At 40.9% G+C, this 18650-nt stretch overlaps 1 pseudogene; it reads left to right on the top strand.

The window, feature by feature from the left end:
* Window positions 1-3470: 3470 nt before the first annotated feature.
* On the top strand, window positions 3471-3569 carry LOC145590372 (small nucleolar RNA R71; annotated as a pseudogene).
* The last annotated feature ends 15081 nt before the right edge of the window (window positions 3570-18650 follow it).

Raw genomic sequence — 18650 nt, forward strand, 5'->3', positions numbered from 1 at the left:
AGTAAATCACATGAAGCTTCTTGTCTACCCGTTGTCCCAAAACACCTCCAATCGCCCAATCACTCGCATCACACATCAACTCGAAAGGAAGATCCCACCTTGGGCCTTGAACAATAGGAGTAGAGATTAGGGCCTTCTTCAATCTATCAAATGCCTTCAAGCATTTGTCATCAAAATTGAACTCAACATCCTTTTGAAGAAGGTCATTAAGGGGCTTAGCAATGAGTGAAAAATCCTTGATTAATCTTCTATAAAAACCCGCATGACCAAGGAACGATCTCACTCCTTTGACATTCACCGGAGGTGGAAGTTTCTCAATCACTTCTATTTTTGCCTTATCCACCTCAATGCCTCTATTTGAAATCTTGTGCCCAAGCACTATACCTTCCTCCACCATAAAGTGGCACTTCTCCCAATTCAAAACAAGATTGACTTTCACACATCTTGCCAAACACTTCTCAAGATTCACAAGGCACTCCTCAAAAGAAACACCCCCCACCGAAAAGTCATCCATAAAGACCTCCATTTCTTCCTCAAACATATCTCCGAAAATACTCATTATGCACCTTTGGAAAGTAGCGGGTGCATTGCATAACCCAAAGGGCATTCTCCGGTAGGCAAAGGTCCCATAAGGACATGTGAAGGTGGTATTTTCTTGATCATTGGGGTGGATGGGGATTTGGAAGAATCCCGAATACCCATCGAGGAAACAATAAAACTTGTGCCTTGTTAGTCTTTCAAGAATTTGATCAATAAATGGAAGAGGAAAGTGATCCTTCTTGGAAGATGTGTTTAGACGTCTATAGTCTATACACATCCACCAACCGGTGACCGTCCTAGTTGGAATGAGCTCACCCTTCTCATTCTCAACCACGGTCATGCCCCCCTTCTTTGGAACGACATGGACGGGGGAGACCCACCTAGAGCTAGAGATGGGGAATATGATTCCCGCATCCAATAGCTTGGTGATCTCCTTCTTAACTACCTATCCCATTTGGGGATGTAGTTTCCTTTGTCGTTCAATAGAGGGAAGGGCGCCTTCCTCAAGCGTTATGTGGTGTTGGCACAAGGCGGGGCTTATACCTTTAAGGTCATCAATTGTGTACCCCAAAGCACCTTGGTGTTTTCTCAAAACACCACATAACGCTTGAGCTTGGCTCACGCTCAAGGATGCACTAACTATCACGGAGTAAGTGGAATGAGGGCCCAAGAATTCATACCTAAGGTGTGATGGTAGAGGTTTGAGCTCTACCATAGGCACACCATTACCTTCTTTTGATGTGGCCGCTTGCAAAGCTTCATGGCTTTAGATTTTCAAGCACATTTGCTCATCCACTTCCTCCACACTGCCATCAAGTAACTCCTCGTAGAAAGTCATCTCCTTGCATGATGCACCTACTTTGTCTTTGTTCAACAAAACATTCTCAAGAGCATCGTTAGAGGTGAGCAAGTGCTCATGCATGGAAGACAAAACAATATCAAGTGAATCAATCATCATGCAATTTTCCAAAGAAGAACATGGATGCTTCATGCTCTCATTCAAATCAAATTCTATAACCTCTTCTTCTACCTTAAGGGAGATCTTTGCACTCCTCACATCAATCATGGCTCCCGAGGTAGCAAGAAAGGGTCTACCTAAAATGATTGGAATGGTAGCATCTTCATCCATTTCAAGAACAACAAAATCCACCGGGAACACAAACTTCCCCACCCTCAAAGGGACATCTTCTACCTAACCTTTTGGAAATTTGATTGACCTATCCGCTAATTGCAAGGTAATGTTAGAAGGTAAGAGTTCCCCTAGCTCAAGTCTTTGATAAACCGAATATGGCATTAGGCTCACACTAGCTCCAAAGTCACATAAGGCATTATTAATTTGCATCTTGTTAATGGCACAAGGGATGGAGAAGTTTCCGGGATCTTTCAACTTGGGTGGCATTTTGTTCATGATGATAGCACTACAATTTTCGGTCAAATTGATGGTCTCCACAACCTCACAAGTTCTTTTCCCACTCAAAATGTCTTTGAGGAATTTGGCATAATTTGGCATTTGGTTGATCACATTGGTAAAAGGTAGAGAAAGGTGAAGTTGTTTTAGCATCTCAATGAATCTCCTAAATTGTTCATCCAATTTGTGTCTCATGAATTTTTGTGGGTAGTTGAGCTTGTGTCTCACAATTTCTTTCTCTACTCTCACCTCTCTAGGTGTCTCAACCACAAACTCATCCAATGATGCCCTATCCCCCTCATTCTCAACCAAAACCTCCTTAGAAATCTCCTTATCTACACCCTTCCTAGGCAATCTCTCCTCAAGAACCTTTCCACTCCTTGTAACAATAGCATTCACGGGTTTCTTGGGATCAAGACCTTGGGAAGGTAAAGAAGAAGGGCTTGCATGACCTTTCAAGGCATTAGCAAGTTGAGAGATTTGGTTTTCAAGCATTTTATTGTGGGTCATCATTTCATTGAATTTTTTATCACTAACGGCCATGTATGTGTTCAACAACTTGGTTTGATTCTCAATTATTTCTTCCAAATTAGTCCTAGGTGAAGAAGGTTGTGAATAGGAACTTTCACCTTGAGTCCTTGGAACAAATTTGGGTGGGGGACCTCTTTGAGAATTATTTTGAAAATTACCCCTTCCTTGATTGTTCCAAGTACCCCTATTTTGACTTTGACCATAACCTTGATTATGGTTACCACCACCTTGATTATGATTACCACTACCTTAATTATGATTTCCAATACCTTGGTTTTGGTTACCATAACTTTGGCCTTGATTACCATAATTTTGGCTTTGATTTTGGCCACTATAACCTTGGTTATTATAGCTACCACGAGAACCTTGGTTCCCTTGGTTTCTATAACCACCACCTTGGTTATAGTTGTCAAAATTGCCTTGGCCTTGGTAATTCCTATTCCATTGACCTCTTTGATTATCAAACCTTTGAACATTATTATTCGACACATAATTCACATGCTCACTCTCATTGTTATCAAACTCATCAACACATTCATTAGGACAAGTACTAGAATCATGATCATACGATCCACATGCATCACAAAACAAACAACCCATAGGCATATTATGTGAAGAGGGAGGGGGTTGAGAGTTAGAAGGAGTACCTCTCCCCTTAAATTGGGAGGGAATATTCGAAGCTTGAGAAGAGGAAGAAGTGCTCTCCAACTTAGCTTTGATTGCGGTCACCTCCTTTCCCAAGTTCGTCATTTGGGAGGAAAGGTTGTTGATCGCATTTAGATGGTCCACCGAGTACAATGAAGATTGCTTGCTTGAAGAGTCCCTCTCCCCATCTTGCCAATCCCTATAGTATGTCACCACTTCCTCAATGATGTCCACAACTTCTTCATCGGTCTTGTTCATGATAGGGCCCCTGGCCCCTCCATCAAGGCATGACTTGCCTTGGGGACTTAAACCGCCATAGAAGATTTGGATCACTTGGTATGTTGGGATTCCGTGGTGAGGGCACTCCCTTTGATACTCTTTAAATCTCTCCCATGCTTCGTAAAGGCTTTCACTTGGCCTTTGCTTGAACCCTTGAATCAAGGCTCTTGCCTCCGCCGTCTTCTTTTGAGGGTAGAAGCGGGACAAGAAGGCCTTTGTGACATCGTCCCAAGTTCTCAAGGAGTTGGGCTTCACCTCTTTGTCTAGCCACTCCAAAGATCTTCCTATGAGAGAGAAGGGGAACAACTTGAGGCGGATGAATTCTTGAGAAACCCCATTGACTTTGATGGTGTTGCAATATTTTTCAAACTCCTTAAGATGGTTCAATGGGCTCTCATTCTTAGCCCCACTATATTATCTCCTCTCAATTAAGGTTATCATTTCCGGCCGAATTTCGAAGTCATTTGCCGGTGTAGTAGGTGGAGCTATGCCGCTCTCAAACCTATATGCACCGGGCACTCCAAGCTCCTTCAAGGCCACTCTAGGATTTTCACCCATGCCTTGCTCTTCTTGAATCTCTTCTTCGCTCGAAGAACTATAACCCAAGGATCTATTAGCCACTCTCCTTCTTGAAAGAGTTATCTCAATTTCCGGATAAAGGGGAACAATGGAACGATCACGGGTTCTATGCATGCAAAACTCAAAGAAAATATTAGTAGCACGGCTACAAGTGTAGCCTAAAGAAACAAAATCTTTTTGTATTTTTCAAATAAAATGAAGTAGACTCAACAACAAAAGCTAAGCACCAATAGCGTTCCCCGGCAACGGCGCCATTTTGACAAGAGGAAAAATGCATGTCGTTATCTACCCTTTCCCCAAGTCAAACTAAATTTGTAAACACCTAACCAACCTTATATGAATATAGGGCTAGTTAAGGGTCGATCCCAAGGGAATGCAATGATGAAAACTAAAGTCTAAAGTCAAGCTACCTCGAAGACGAAATTGAGATTATGGTTGGTACTAAAGTGAACTAAAACAAGTTTAACAAGTAATCAAAGGTCTAAACACTAGGGATATGGGTTCCACATGCAAGATCAATGATAATGCTAGTTTAAAGCTCAATCAATTAATTCAAGTATTGAAATGGACAAACAATAGTAGCAATCAAGAGAGTTCAAATGCTATCCCTTATAGGCCAATCTAGTGGTCACTATGAAAGGCAAACCAAGAAGAATCACAAACAAACTCAATCAATTAGAGCAACCTTCAAATCAATTGTTCATGTCATTAAGAGTTGCAATGCAATCTAGATTAATCTTATAGGGTGATCAATCCTAGTCTAACCAATCTCATGCAAAACTATGTCAACCAATTTAATTGCAACAAATCAATCAATCAAAGAGCATCAACTAGCAATTTCATTAATCAAACATGCTTCCCCCTTTCCCTAGAAACTAATCTACTCACTAATCATGGTGAAATTCAAGAACAAATAACTAGAAATTGCATTGATCATCATTCTATATCAAAATCTAATAGAAATAAAAGTATTCAATAATATCAAACTCAAATCCAAAGAAAAACAAGCATCAAGCATAAATCAAATAGCAAGTAAGTAAAAGATGAAAGAAGGAAGAGATTGTCACTAATATTGATGATTGAAAATGAAGAAATCCAAACTTGATTGATCAAATGTTGAGTTACAAATCCAAAACCAAGAACTTCTCTCTAAATTCTCTCTCTAAAACTAAGCTAATGAAATATTATCAAAAAGTTTTTTTTTCAAAAAGGAAATACAATTTATAAGCTAAGAAGAAATCGGCAGCTCCCGCGCCCTCTCCCGATAGACCCGCGCCCGCAAAAAAATGGGTACGGAACCCTCCGCGGGCTATCTGGGCAGTACCCGCGCCCGCGGCAGTGACACCCGCGCCCGCGGCTAATCCCCTGCTCCCAAAGACTGATCAAGGGGGCCGCGGTCTCTCTGAAAGGAGTGGCCTCTCCATTTTACCCGCGCCCGCGGAGAGCCCTCGGGGCAACCGCGGCAAGTTTCTGCCAAGATTTGGCACTTTTGAGCAACTTGGGCCCGCGCCCGCGGCCTGCTGGAATTGCCTTGGAGACCTCTCCGAGGCCTCTCCAAGGCCTCTCTAAGCCCTCTCTAGCCAAATGCTTCTTCCTTGCTTGATCATTGAGGTCTCGAATTGAATCCTTTGCCAAGGTGATTCTCATATTACCTACACAAGTAAACAAAGGAAGGAAATAAAAGGGAAAAAGAGCCAAATAAAGGAAAACACGAAAAAAAACACGAGAATCATAAAGGAAAGAGGAAAAGGGGAAACTAAAGGAAAAAGGACCAAAATTAAGAGAAAAAAGCATGAAAAAGGGAAAGAAATAACCTAAAAGACTACCCTATAAGTGCCATAAATGACACTCATCAATACCACTGGCTCCCTGTACGACACCTACTTCCGTGACCATGATGTTTTGCGCAGATTGTGGGAGTCTTGTGGCTTAACTCCTTTGTTTTGAGCCACTCAGGCTCTATATTCTTTTGTGCTGAGCGCTACGTGGTTTGAACTTTGGTGGAGTTCTTCTGGGACACCACCGACACCTTTCACTTCCCCTGGGGTGAGATGACTATTACCCCTGCTGACTTCAGTCTCATCTCGGGGTTAGAATTTCGTTTATTCGCGCTTCCAATTGATAGCGAGATCACTATCTATTCTCCGGTGGTACTGGAGCTGTTGGGCCCTATTGCTATTCGGGCTCATAGCGAGGCCGAGCCAACGCATATCAACTCTCGGTGTATCCGCCGGTCCACACTTGCGGGGGCTTTTCAGGATGGTGCGACCACCTCAAAGCACCGGGTGCGCATCTTTGCTCTTATCTTGTTGTCAGGGACCTTTTCTCTTGACAGGGGTAGTCGAGTCTTACTCTATTACCTACCTGCTCTTCGCGACCTTCACATGGTCGGATCGTATGACTGGGCCAGCTTGGCCTATGTGGACTTCCTGGTTGGATTGCGACTCTCCAGTCGTCATAGCTCATTCGAGGGGGATATCGTGCTCTCCAGCTTTTGGAGACTCGTAGAGCTATACTTTATTTCCTTTACTAAAGTTATCTCTAGACTTGCTTTAGCATATATTGATAATTTTCATCTTTGAAGATCTGGTTCTACGAGTATTTCCCGTCCCTTGCGCCAGCGAGACCTTCACCTTGCGAGCTCCCTGTTGCTGCCTATTGGGGAGGTCGCCTCAACGACCAGGCTACTACTGCTCGTGTTCGAGAGTTGATCCTTTTGGTAGGTTCCTTCAATACTTGTCTTTTATTACCTTTTAGTAGGATTTTTTCTCATGAATATGCGCTTTGTAGGAACCTGTTGTAGAATTTTGATCGTGGGCCGATTTGGACATCCTTGCACTTGCTGCGTAGTACACTGCTCAGCGTCGGTATTTTCAGGGGACGTACGACGCTATAGTGTACTTAAGTGAGAGAGTAGCTATTCAGCACTCCTTAGAGGCTTTTGTTGTTCCTGCTCGCCCTCCTCGGCACATATTTGACCAGACGAGATTGAGGACTTTGGCGAGTAGGTCACCAGCGGGTACACCTTGGCGGACTCATGCCCGTGAAGAGCAGTGTTATAGGGAGGCGTTGCTGCCGCTTCTGGCTCCATCACCTATTTTGCCAGAGGAGGCGAAGGTATCTCTTATTTCCTGTGTTTATCTTTTGGATAACCCCCAAGTTGATCCTAATTACTTGAATTTGTTTTGCCAGGGTGCGCCTGCAGAGTTTGTTCCTCCCCCCATATCCATCACCTACCAGGGGATGTATGGTCCGGTCGAGGAGATGATTCCTCTAGCTCCTCCGGATCATTGCTTCATCAAGCGGTTGATACCTCGGCATCAAACCTGGGTGAGTCATTTGTTTGCTTTTTATTTATACATATATCTTTGATCGTTACTGACATTGTCTCTTGACAATTTTCTCGCGAGGTGGTAGTGAGGATGGCGAGGGGTATGGACGAATTTCGCTATCAACTGGTGAGATTGAGAGACCGATCCTCCTGTCGTTGTGATGACGTTACTGCAGAGGTATTTCTCTTATCTTTATCACATATTTATTTGTCTGTTTTCCGTATCTGACTTGATTTAATTTTGCAGGGGCAGCCTATTCCTCCGCCACATACTCGGACAAGACCCGAGGCCAAGAGAGAGAGATCCGGGTCTGGCTCGAGACGTCGCCGTACTTCTTGTGGGGGCCAGGGTGGCCGGTCAGAGACGGCTCTTACCGAGAGATTGGAGGGTTTGGACTCTTCATCTGAGGGTGCATCTGCTAGGCCGACAGCCCAAGGAGGCGTGACATCGGCTCCTATAGTGGGTGGTGGGACGTACGAGGTTGGCTCGTCGTCGCAGCAGCCACAACAGCCTCAGCCGTTGGCGGTTCAGCATTAGGGTGAGCCTGGATGGGCTGGCCCTACTTTGTCGATCCCGACTTTCAATGATTCTGGAGCTGGTGAGGGGTATACCCCACGGACTACACTGTTCTTTGACACATTGGGAGTTCCTCCCCATCTGCGTCCTCCAGCATCGTAGTTGTACCTTTATTTATTTATTTGACTTTATAGCACTTTGCTAGTTTGTATTACACGACTTCTATGTTTATACACACTGTATATACAAACTTTCATCCATTTATGCTTATTTTATCTTTTGCAACTTTTATTTTTCATTTTATGTGCATGTGAGTGTGTGGAAAATTGTGACTAATTTTACACAAAAATTTCCGTCATTTTCATTATCAATGGAGGGTATCCTACTTTCTCCCCCAAAAGAAAAAAATGAAAACTAAAATAAACTTTGACTAACATAAGCCCAAAATTAATTAAGCTCAAATCAATCAAAAAGAGTGTTTGAGGTAATGTTGGATTTTGAAGTGGATAAGGCTTTGAAACAAGAGGTCAAAACCGTAAAGTCATTGTACAAAATCGAGTCATAGTCTAAAAAAACACGGTTTTCATAGCGCGTGAAGCTGGTGTCGCACCTCCTTTCTGTCGCCATACGCTGGTTCCTGTCGCCAGGCGTTGTACCTGTCGCCTAGCGCTAAGCTTGTTTTCTCCGAATCTTTTCGGGATTCAAATTGTACCAGTTTTGTACATAAATAGCCCCCAAATCTGTCGATTTTGTATACTTTGAACAAATTAAAAATAGTTATAGCCTTAATTTCTCATCAAGCAATCATGTCTAAGAGCTTTAGTGATTTTACTCATGAGTGGTGCCGGTCTTTGACCGCCAAGGAGAGGAAAGAACTTGACTTTTTTCTCTTGGGGGTGTATTTATGGCATAAAGGGGGTATATATAGACATAGACTTTATTCATACCGCGTCAGAATATTGGGATCCAGACACCCATTGCTTTAGACTAGGCTATGATGAAATTAGTCCTTTACCGGAAGATTTTGAGCGTTTCCTTTAGCTTAAGGATAGGAACCTAAAAAATATTGTGGATGGGAATGTAGTTGATTTGAAAGAATTTGCACGTTATTATTTTGATAGACCACGCTCTGAATCTTTTCATGTTTATAGGAGGAGAGCTTTCCTCTTTTGCATGTTTAGCCAATATCTTCTCACTAGTGGTAACATTCGTGAAGGTCAAGCAATTTTAATATCTGTCATGGAGCAAATTGAATTAGGGAGGAATCCAATGCCACTAATTGTTGGAGAAACTATGCTTAGTTTAGATGAATTAAAGAAAAATCCAAAAGCACCTCTTCGAGACTCTCCAATTTTATTACAGGTAGAAAAAACAATATTTCTACTTACACAAATCAAAAATATATATTTTTGTATAGTAATGTTAATTATTTTCATTGAATTTTTGCATATGTGGCTAATGGAGAGGTTAGAATTAGTTAGTCCTCCTGACAAAGTTGACAAATATACACCAAATTGCTTTGTAAGGTGAAAGAAACGCTTTTCCATAAAGATGGGCCGCCGGGAGTGGAGCAAAATTTTTGAATCTTGTAATTTTGCCATCAAGTGGGTCATTCCTTGGTGGAAAATTGAGAAGATTGTTGGTGTCAACAATCAACCCTTTTGCCGTCTTCCTAGCTTATCAAAGTTGACCTTTTATTACCTCTCTAGGGTAAAAAGACAATATGGCTTTGCTCAAACTATTCCCTCTTGTGATCTTTGTCGCCCTTATGAGTTTCCTGTTTCACAAGACATTGAGAGATTTGACAACTATTGGTGTGCTTGGCCTTTATGGGAACTTGTTACCCAAAAGGTTCCTCTTTCTTTGTCTAAAAATGTGAAGCATTGGATAATTGGTAGATCTAAAAAGGACCAGAGCAAAGTTCGAAATAAGACCAATGTGAAGGATCGTCTACGAGACAAGAAAGCTCCTGTTAAAGAACGCATAGGTGAAAGATTTGAATTTAAGACGCCTGTTATGCCTAAGAAGAAAAATACTACTAAGGGCAAAGAGAAAAGGAAAGCTGACTCTACAGAAAATAAAGTGTGGGTAGAAAAGAAACATGATGTGATGGCTAAAGGGGAAAAGAAAAATACTATCCATACCAAGATTGAATGCAGATCCTCTAAAGGATGTTTGCTAGCAAAAGTGATGGATGAAGAAGAAGATGCTGAAAAGAATTGGAAAAAGGCTAGGAAAGAGAAGACAGATTAGAGCATTGCTTTACTTTCAATTTATTAGACAATTTTAATTTTCAAGTCAATTTTATTTTTAAGCTTTATTTAAATTCCATCAATAATGTAATTTTTACTTTATTTTATTAATGCAATTTTCAGCTTTTAAAATTAAATCAACTTTTTCATTTAAACTTTTTATTAAAGCAATGAAAACGACTTTAATTATTTTCTGAAAATTATTCGAGTACGGAAGTCGAAACTTTTCGAAATACACCGAAATTCGCCCAGATTATCGCAAAAAAACTGGAGCTGCAGTTTTAAGTCCATCGCGAGACGCTGTTGTTTGTCGCCTGGCGCTATAGTTTGTCACCCGACGCTGAGGTCTGTCGTCGAACGACAGATCTTCTGTGTTGCGTTGATCTTGAATTTTGCGCTCTGATTGTTCTGTGTTAACTTGTCGATGCTGGGATGTGAGATTTGTAAAAATTAAAGTGGACGCACCCTATAAGGGTTGCCTACGTATCCTCTCCTAAGGAATCATGCCAAACGTAGCTCTCTTAAGTGTCCTACTCAAGTTATTATGGGTAGTACTTTTTAAGTTGGTCAAGATTTGTCATATTTGATAATTCAATGCCATCCATATCAGTTAATTTTGCGGCACCTCCTGATAGGATGGTTTTGACAATATATGATCTAGACCAATTAGGCCTAAATTTGCCCCTTGGATCCAAAACATTTTTCGTTAATGCTTTTAACACCAAGTCTCCTACTTGATGTTTCTTGTCTTGACTTTCTTTTTGAAGTGTCTAGCCATACGAGTTTGATAGCATTGAGTATGATGTAGAGCTTCTAGTCGTTTTTCATCAAGTAGAATTAGTTCCTCGTATCTTGCTTTAGTCCATTCGATTTCATCGAGTTTACTTTACAATGCGATGCGTAGGGAAGGTATTTCTAGCACTACAGGTTGTACGACATCCATTCCGTAGACTAAGGAAAATGGCGTATTTCCTGTTGACGAGCGAATTGACGTGCGATAACCCCACAGAGCGAAGTGGAGTTTGTCAGGCCAATCCTAGTAATTTTCTGTCATCTTCTCAATGATAGTCTTTAAATTTTTATTGGCTGCCTCAACTGCACCATTTGCTTGAGGTATGTATGGTGAAGAATGATGATGTTGAATGCCATAGTTTTATAGTAATTCTTCGCATTCTGCTTGAAAGTGAGTTCCATTGTCACTTATCATTTCATGTGGGACTCTATATCTAAAAATGATGTTTCTTTCGATAAAGAGTGCTACATGTTTTGCAGTGAGTTTTGCGTATGATGCTGCTTCAACCCATTTAGTGAAGTAATCAATTGCTACTAAGATATATTCATGACCTCCTGTTCCGGGAAGAGTAATTTTTCCAATGATATCTATTCCCCATGTTGAGAATGGCCATGGCGATGTGTAGGTGTAGAGGAAAGATGGGGGAACATGTTGTAAGTTAGCGTATATTTGGCATTTAGGGCATCTTTTGACATATTGATGACAGTCCCTATTCATGGTAGTCCAATAATACCCTTCGCGCATTATCTTTTGGACTAGCATTTTGCCATTTACATGTGTTCCACATACTCCTTCATGGACTATTCTCGTTGCCCTCTGGGCTTCCTTTTTGCTTACACATAAAAGAGTTCGACCTTTAGGTACCCTTTTGTGTAACTCGTCGTTTATGAGCACATACTTGGAAGCCAAAAGTCTTAGAGCTCGTTTTGCTCTTTTGTCAGCATGGAGTGGATATTCTCCTTTGGTGACATAGTTGAGGATGTCCGTATACCAAGGTTCTTCTTCTTCTTCTTCTTCTTCTTAGACCACTTCATCATCCTCTATAGCTTGGATATAAGCCGGCTTATGCCTTTTTTCTATTGTTAAAGGCATTTGCTCAATTTCCGTAGGAATTCTAACCATTGAGGCTAGTCTTGCCAAGGCATCAACAAATTGATATTCCTCTCTAGGTAGATATGTGTATTCTACCTTTTCCAGTTAGTTTGTGAGAGTTTCCAATATGTCTGGTAAGGGGCCAAGCTCTCACTCCTTACTTTCCATCTTTTGGAAATTTGGTTAATGATCAAAGAAGAATCTCCGAATATTCGAAGTTTCTTTACTCCCAATGCCAATGCTGTTTCGAAGCCTACCACGAATGCTTCATATTCCGCAGCGTTGTTGGTAACGTCGAAATCTAATTTTATGGAGATTGGAATATGTTCTTCTTTAGGTGATACTAATAATACTCCTACACCACATCCCTTTTGGTTTGAGGCTCCGTCGAAGTATAGAGTCCAAGTATCATCTTCTGTGACCATCAAATCTTTGTTTGGAAAGTCATTCTCATATATTGGTGTCGAATCTTCTATTGGGAAGTCCGCTAAGAAGTCCGAGACCACGGATCCTTTAATAGCCTTTTGGGGCATGAATCTTACATCAAATTAGGCTAAGTTGACTATCCATCTTGATATTCGCCCATTTAGTGTAGATTTCTCGAAAAGATACTTAAGTGGATCCATTCGAGATACTACGAAGACTGTGTGAACGAGCATGTAATGTCTTAACTTGGTCGTGGCCCACACTAATGCGAGGCACAATTTCTCAAGCGGTGTATAGAGTATTTCATACTCGAGCATCTTTTTACTTAGATAGTAGATGGCATTCTCGTTTCTCTCTATTTCTTGTGCGAGCATAACCCCTATTGTCTCTTTAGTGACTGTTCAGTACAACCTAAGAGGGATTCCTAGGAGTGCTAGTGCTAATACAGGAGGATTAGCGAGATAGGCTTTGATCTTTTCAAAGGCTTTTTGGCACTCGTCGTCCCATATTACTGGCACATTCTTCTTGAACTTCTTGAATATTGGTTCACATATTGTTGTTAACTTGGATATGAACCTACTTATGTATTGTAACCGACCAATGAATCCCCGAATTTGCTTCTCGGTTTTGGGCGGCGGCATTGACATGATTGTTTTGATTTTGGTTGGGTCTATCTCTATCCTAGAGCTAATGACGTATCCCAAGAGTTTTCCTGAGGTGACTTCAAAAGCACACCTAGATGGGCTCAAGCTCATGTTGTATTTCCTTAACCTTTCGAAGAACTTTCTTAAGGCTACTAAATGTCCTGGACGATCTTTTGATTTTACAATCATGTCATCCACATAGATTTCAACTTCCTTGTGCATCATGTCATGGAGTAAGGCAGTCGCTGCTTGTTGGTAAGTGACACCCGCGTTTTTCAACCCGAATGGCATTACCGTGTAACAGTAAGTACCCCAAGGTGTTATAAATGTTGTCTTTTCCATGTCTTCTTCTGCCATGAGAATCTGGTTATACCCCGCGTATCCGTCCATAAACGGAGAAGTGCGTGATTTGCTGTATTATCTTCTAGAATGTCGATGTGTGGTAAAGGGAAGTCGTCCTTTGGACTTGCCTTATTTAGATCTCGATGGTCGACACACATTCTTACCCTTCCATCCTTTTTTGGAACTGGGACAACGTTTGCGACCCATTCGGGGTATTTGGATACCCTGATAAAACCTGCAGTTATTTGTTTTTGTACCTCTTCTTTTATTTTAAGAGCTACGTCGGGTTTTATTTGCATAACTTTTGTCTTACAGGTTCATTCCTGGAATTAGTGGTATTGTGTGTTGAGCTATCTCTCTATTTATTCCTGACATATCTTCATATGACCAAGCGAATACATCGATAAATTCATTTAGTAGATTAATTAAATCTGTTCTTTCACCTTTATTAAGTGTTAGTCCGATTTTAACTTCTCTTTTAATGGTTGCATTTTTTGAGATATCAACCGTTTTAGTGTCTTCAATTACCGGTGTTTTATTTTCAAGTGTTTCCATTGCTTTAATTATTTCTTTGTCATTTTCATTGTTAGTTAAGCAATGCTCATCATCTTGGGTTAAAGAGTGACACGAGGAGTAAGCAAATGAAGACATATTATTAAATTCAGAAATCATTACATCAAATAAAGATATGTCCGCTGGGACTTGACTACTAACTATTCTAGGAGTAGGTGCTAAAATAGAAGAATTAGGGGAAGGTGCTATAGCTAGGGATTTAGAAGACTCGATAGGGGAAGACTCTGACTCGGACGATTCTTCGAACATTGGTCCTTGTCTTGTTGTTATAGAAATCTTTCTTCCACTTGGAGTAGTCACCTTCACGGTCTTTCTCCATCCTTGAACTAATCCCTCTGCTGGAGTGATAAGCTTAGAAGGATCAAAGTTATCACTTTGTAGTACCGTTTGAATGAGCAAGGAGTTATCCTCAACATATGTTGGCTCATTCTTCTCGTGCCCAAAGAGAAGTCCCGTGATGTTAAAGTCAAAGCATGGAGGTGCTTTCTCCTTATGGATAAGAGTTGGGATATCATCTAGAAAGTTGCAATCCAAGAAGATTTCAAACCCAGGTTATCTTATCCCATTCTTGACAAAGGGTTCAGGAAATTCATGGCATGGATAATCCTCTCCCTCTCTTATAAATTGTCCATTTAGGGTGAGAGGATAATAATCCATTGAGATTTCTTTCTTTTGGGTACGAGCATTCCTACGTGTATTGGCTTTTTCCCGGGCTCGCTTAAGGTCTTCTAGAGTCGGTTCGAAACCAAGTCCAAAAGTGTCCAATTTAGGGAGGTCAAGTAGTCCCATTCGTTTTGCTATCTCCTTCTTCTTTCCGAGAGTCATTCCAAGAAAGTGTCCTTGTTTTCTGAGGATAACATTTACTGTCATGTTGGAGTGGAGGTCGTAGCAAAGAGGGGTCTTTTCATCCTACTCGATTAAGGAGACCTCTTCGTTAAAGCCCCACAAATCTTCATCATTTTCATCGTGCTGCACATTTATGATTAGATTTTCGATGGCCTTAATTCTCATCGGAGAAGCATCAATTGTAATAGGGATTCCTCTAACTGTAGCCTTCACTTGTTGGTGAAGAGATGAAGAAACGACCTTAAGGTCATGAAGCCAAGGGCGTCCCAACAATAAGTTGAAAGATGCTTTAATGTCTACCACTTTAAAAGTTTAGCATGTTCTATGACTCCTGCCGTTACATTCATGGTAATTGTTCCAAGAGCTTAGCGACGAGTGTTATCATAGGCTCTTATTCCCTGTGTAGATGGAGGCAAGTCTTCATCCCTTATTCCTAACATTCTCGCAGTTCGAAGTGGACAAACATTAATTACTGATCCATTATCTACAAGAGTCATTGGGACATTCTTCCTCTTGCAGATTACTGTGAGATTTAAGGCTTTGTTATGTTTGTCACCTTCTGGAGGTAGATCCTTGTCAGAAAAGGTGATCAAGTTGATGGGACTAGGAAGATCACTCATGAGAAAGTTAGCAAACCCCTCAGGAGTGGTTTCAGAATCTATTCCTATCTTAGATAGAGCATCCATTACTGCCACCCTATGTTGATGGGATGTAGCTAATAGTTTCCATACATTCATCTCGACCTTAGTCTTTTTTAGTTGTTTGACATCGTTGTCTTCTATGATGGGTATGGGAACTTGTTGAGTAGTAGGAATAGGTTGTGCGATAATGGGAGGTTGCATTCTCCCAGATCTTGTGAGAACGTCTATGGGTGAATCTTCTTCATCCCAAATATCGTCCACTGGATATATTGTGGAGAGTGGGGTTTCCTCCATATCCTTGAGGTAGACGTCCTCATCATCACTTTCCCAAACTTCATTGATGGTAGCATCTTTCTCTTGTGGAATTTGGACCAACTTTATATTATCAATCAGTTTTTGAATTAAATCCTTGAATTTAAAACAATGTTCTATAGCATGACTTCCTGATTGATGATATGTACAATAGAATCCATCTGTCCTCTTCAACGATTCAAATGGTCTTGGTCCGAGAGGTTTGATCTTGCCACTCTTGGAGAGCATTTTGAACATATTTTCATATGAGGTCCCAATTGGAGTATAGGATTTGTTGCTCCTTTTTGGTGTTTCAACTACTTGGAGAGAAAATGGCTTCCTCTTAGCAGTCTCAATATATGTTACCTCTATATTGACATGTCTACTTTGTTCTAACTTTGTGCGTTCATTGTATTTATGAGGATCAAAACGTCTTCTCTAGCGGCAAGTTGTTGACCTGGGGCCCAATCGCTCATGGCATCGAAAAAATTTCCTCTTCTTCTTCAATAGCATGAATTTCTTCAACTGGTTTGATTAGAGATGATGGGTCAACATGATTTTCCTCATCAGAAATAGCCAAGGAGTCAGAAAGTGGTGCACTGTTGATACTTGGCTTCTTGCTTGCAAGAGGCACTAGGAATTTATTACTATCGATTAAGTCTTGGATAGCTTCCTTTAGCTTCCAGCAATTCTCAGTAGGATGGCCCCTACCTTGATGGTATTTGCAGTGTGCATTGGGATTCCAACTAGACATTCTCCTTTCGACTGGTGGATCTCCAAATGGTCCAATAGGAGTTATAAGACCTTTTGCATGAAGACGGTCAAATGCGGTGTCATAACTCATACCAATAGGAGTAAAGTTTCTCCTAAATGGTTTCGTTTGTCCTTGATTGTTCATAACGAGGACTTCATTCAGATTAAAGGTGCTAACATTGTTTGAGTGGGTAGTTTTGGAAGAAGAAGGATTGTCGCTCTTCTTTCCTTTCCATCCACTGTTGCAGTTATTGTTAGCAGCTTTTTTCTTTGCAAGGTCGTCTTCAATATTGATTCTAATGTCATAAACGGCCTTGAAAGTATTCAAGTTGCTTTGGTACCTAAGATGCTTGGAATACTTTTCCTGGAGGTTCTTTATGAACAACCTCACAGACTCTTTTTTAGTAAGCACCTCAATCATCTTAGCGGAAGTTTTCCTCCACTTATTAAAGAAAGAAGTAAAACCTTCTTTCTCTTTTTGTTTAAGTATTTCAAGCTCTCTATGATCAGTTTCAACTTGAACATTACATTTGTATCTATCAATGAAAGCGTTTACAATAGAATCCTAGGTAGAGGGTTTTCTCTTTGTCAAGGGAAAAGAACCATTGTTGACAAACGGTTTCAAGAGATAAAGAAAACAATGAATGAAAGACTTTCCTATCAATCCCCTTAATATTCATTATAGTCTCGAAAGCTCTTAGGTGGAAATAAGGATTATCAGTTTCCTTGAACCTAGGGATGTCATTGGCATTGGATGAGCTCCTTGTCCACTGGGACCCCTTGTGAGCTAATGCCCTGGAACCTATAGTCATTGGAGAGTTTGCTCAAGCTTTCTTGCATGAGCTCCATTTGTTGTTGCTTCACAGGGTCATTGATTTGAAGAGCCATAGCCTTCATCAATTCAGTCATGTTAGCCACGTCCTTCCTAAGTTCGTTGACTTCTTCTTGAGTTGCCATTATTTTCTTAGCTTTTCTTTTCCGACTGATTGGTTTGTTAAAAAGTAGTACTTGAACAAAGGAGTTGTCCTTGATTAATCGCCCTTCCTCTCTTAACCAAGCGCTGTAAATTAAACCATTTATTTGTTTTAACGACTTGACTCAAATTGACTGTGACTTTATTGGTTTTAAATAAGCAAAAAGCAAAAATACGGTGTATATTTTGAGAATCAAAAGGGTTCAAACAAGTATGGTTTAATTGGAGGATTAATATCCGACTTACCCCCCTAAAAAAATGACGAAAAACACGCGCATACAAGACTCTCTAGACATGGTCAAAGTGTGACATACATATTGAGTGTGTGCTTTAATAGTGAGTGCGAGTGGCATGCTTTGATTCTTGTGTGAGACCATGGGACTATGTGCTTAGACTCAATTAAGGACTAAACATGATTATTGTCATTAATAAACTGGTTAAACCGATTAAGTAAACTGATTAATTAGACTCATCGTGAAGACTCAAGCAGAAAACTGGACTGTCGCCGGAGCAACAGGACTTTCGCCACACGCTAAAGACTAGCGCTAGACGACAAGATTGTCGCCTGGCGCTAAACACCAGCGCGTGGCACCACAGTCTAAACCCTTACGCCATTGCTGGAACATTGGTCTGGGACTATTTCCAGTATTTTACTCTAAAGAGACAAGCCTAAAGTCAAGTAAGCACAATATGATGCAATGAGTTTGCAACCTAACTATGGCTCTAATTCTCTAAAGTTCAAGGATATAGGTTAGTCAAAAAGGGTCCATGGTTATGAGTCCGGATGCATCGCGCGGAAGCCTTACCTTTAGAAGGGTCCATGGTTATGAGTTTGCAACCTAACAGTGCTTGTCGCCAGACTATGACTCTATCGCCAGACGACAGATGTTGTCGCCAGGCGACAGAGCCATCACACTGGCGATGGCGATGACACTGTTTTCTTAGCACTAGTTCCTACATGCCTCAGCAGCTTTCTGTTCTTGAATTTTCCAATTTTTCGCAGCGTTATTTTGATTCTAGTTGTGAAAGATATTTTCCTAATTTCCTAAGTGTAAAAATCCTATGTTTTTGACGCATTACGGATGGTCTTTCCAATGCAGACCTTTTTTATGCTTATGCCAATAATGTTAATCAAAATTACGCACATGAAATACTTAGAACTTTTTGAGTCTCATCCACTCATTCTAAATTATT

Source organism: Chenopodium album, chromosome 17 (genome assembly GCF_948465745.1).
Source record: "Chenopodium album chromosome 17, dcCheAlbu1.1, whole genome shotgun sequence".
Classification (NCBI taxonomy): domain Eukaryota; kingdom Viridiplantae; phylum Streptophyta; class Magnoliopsida; order Caryophyllales; family Amaranthaceae; genus Chenopodium; species Chenopodium album.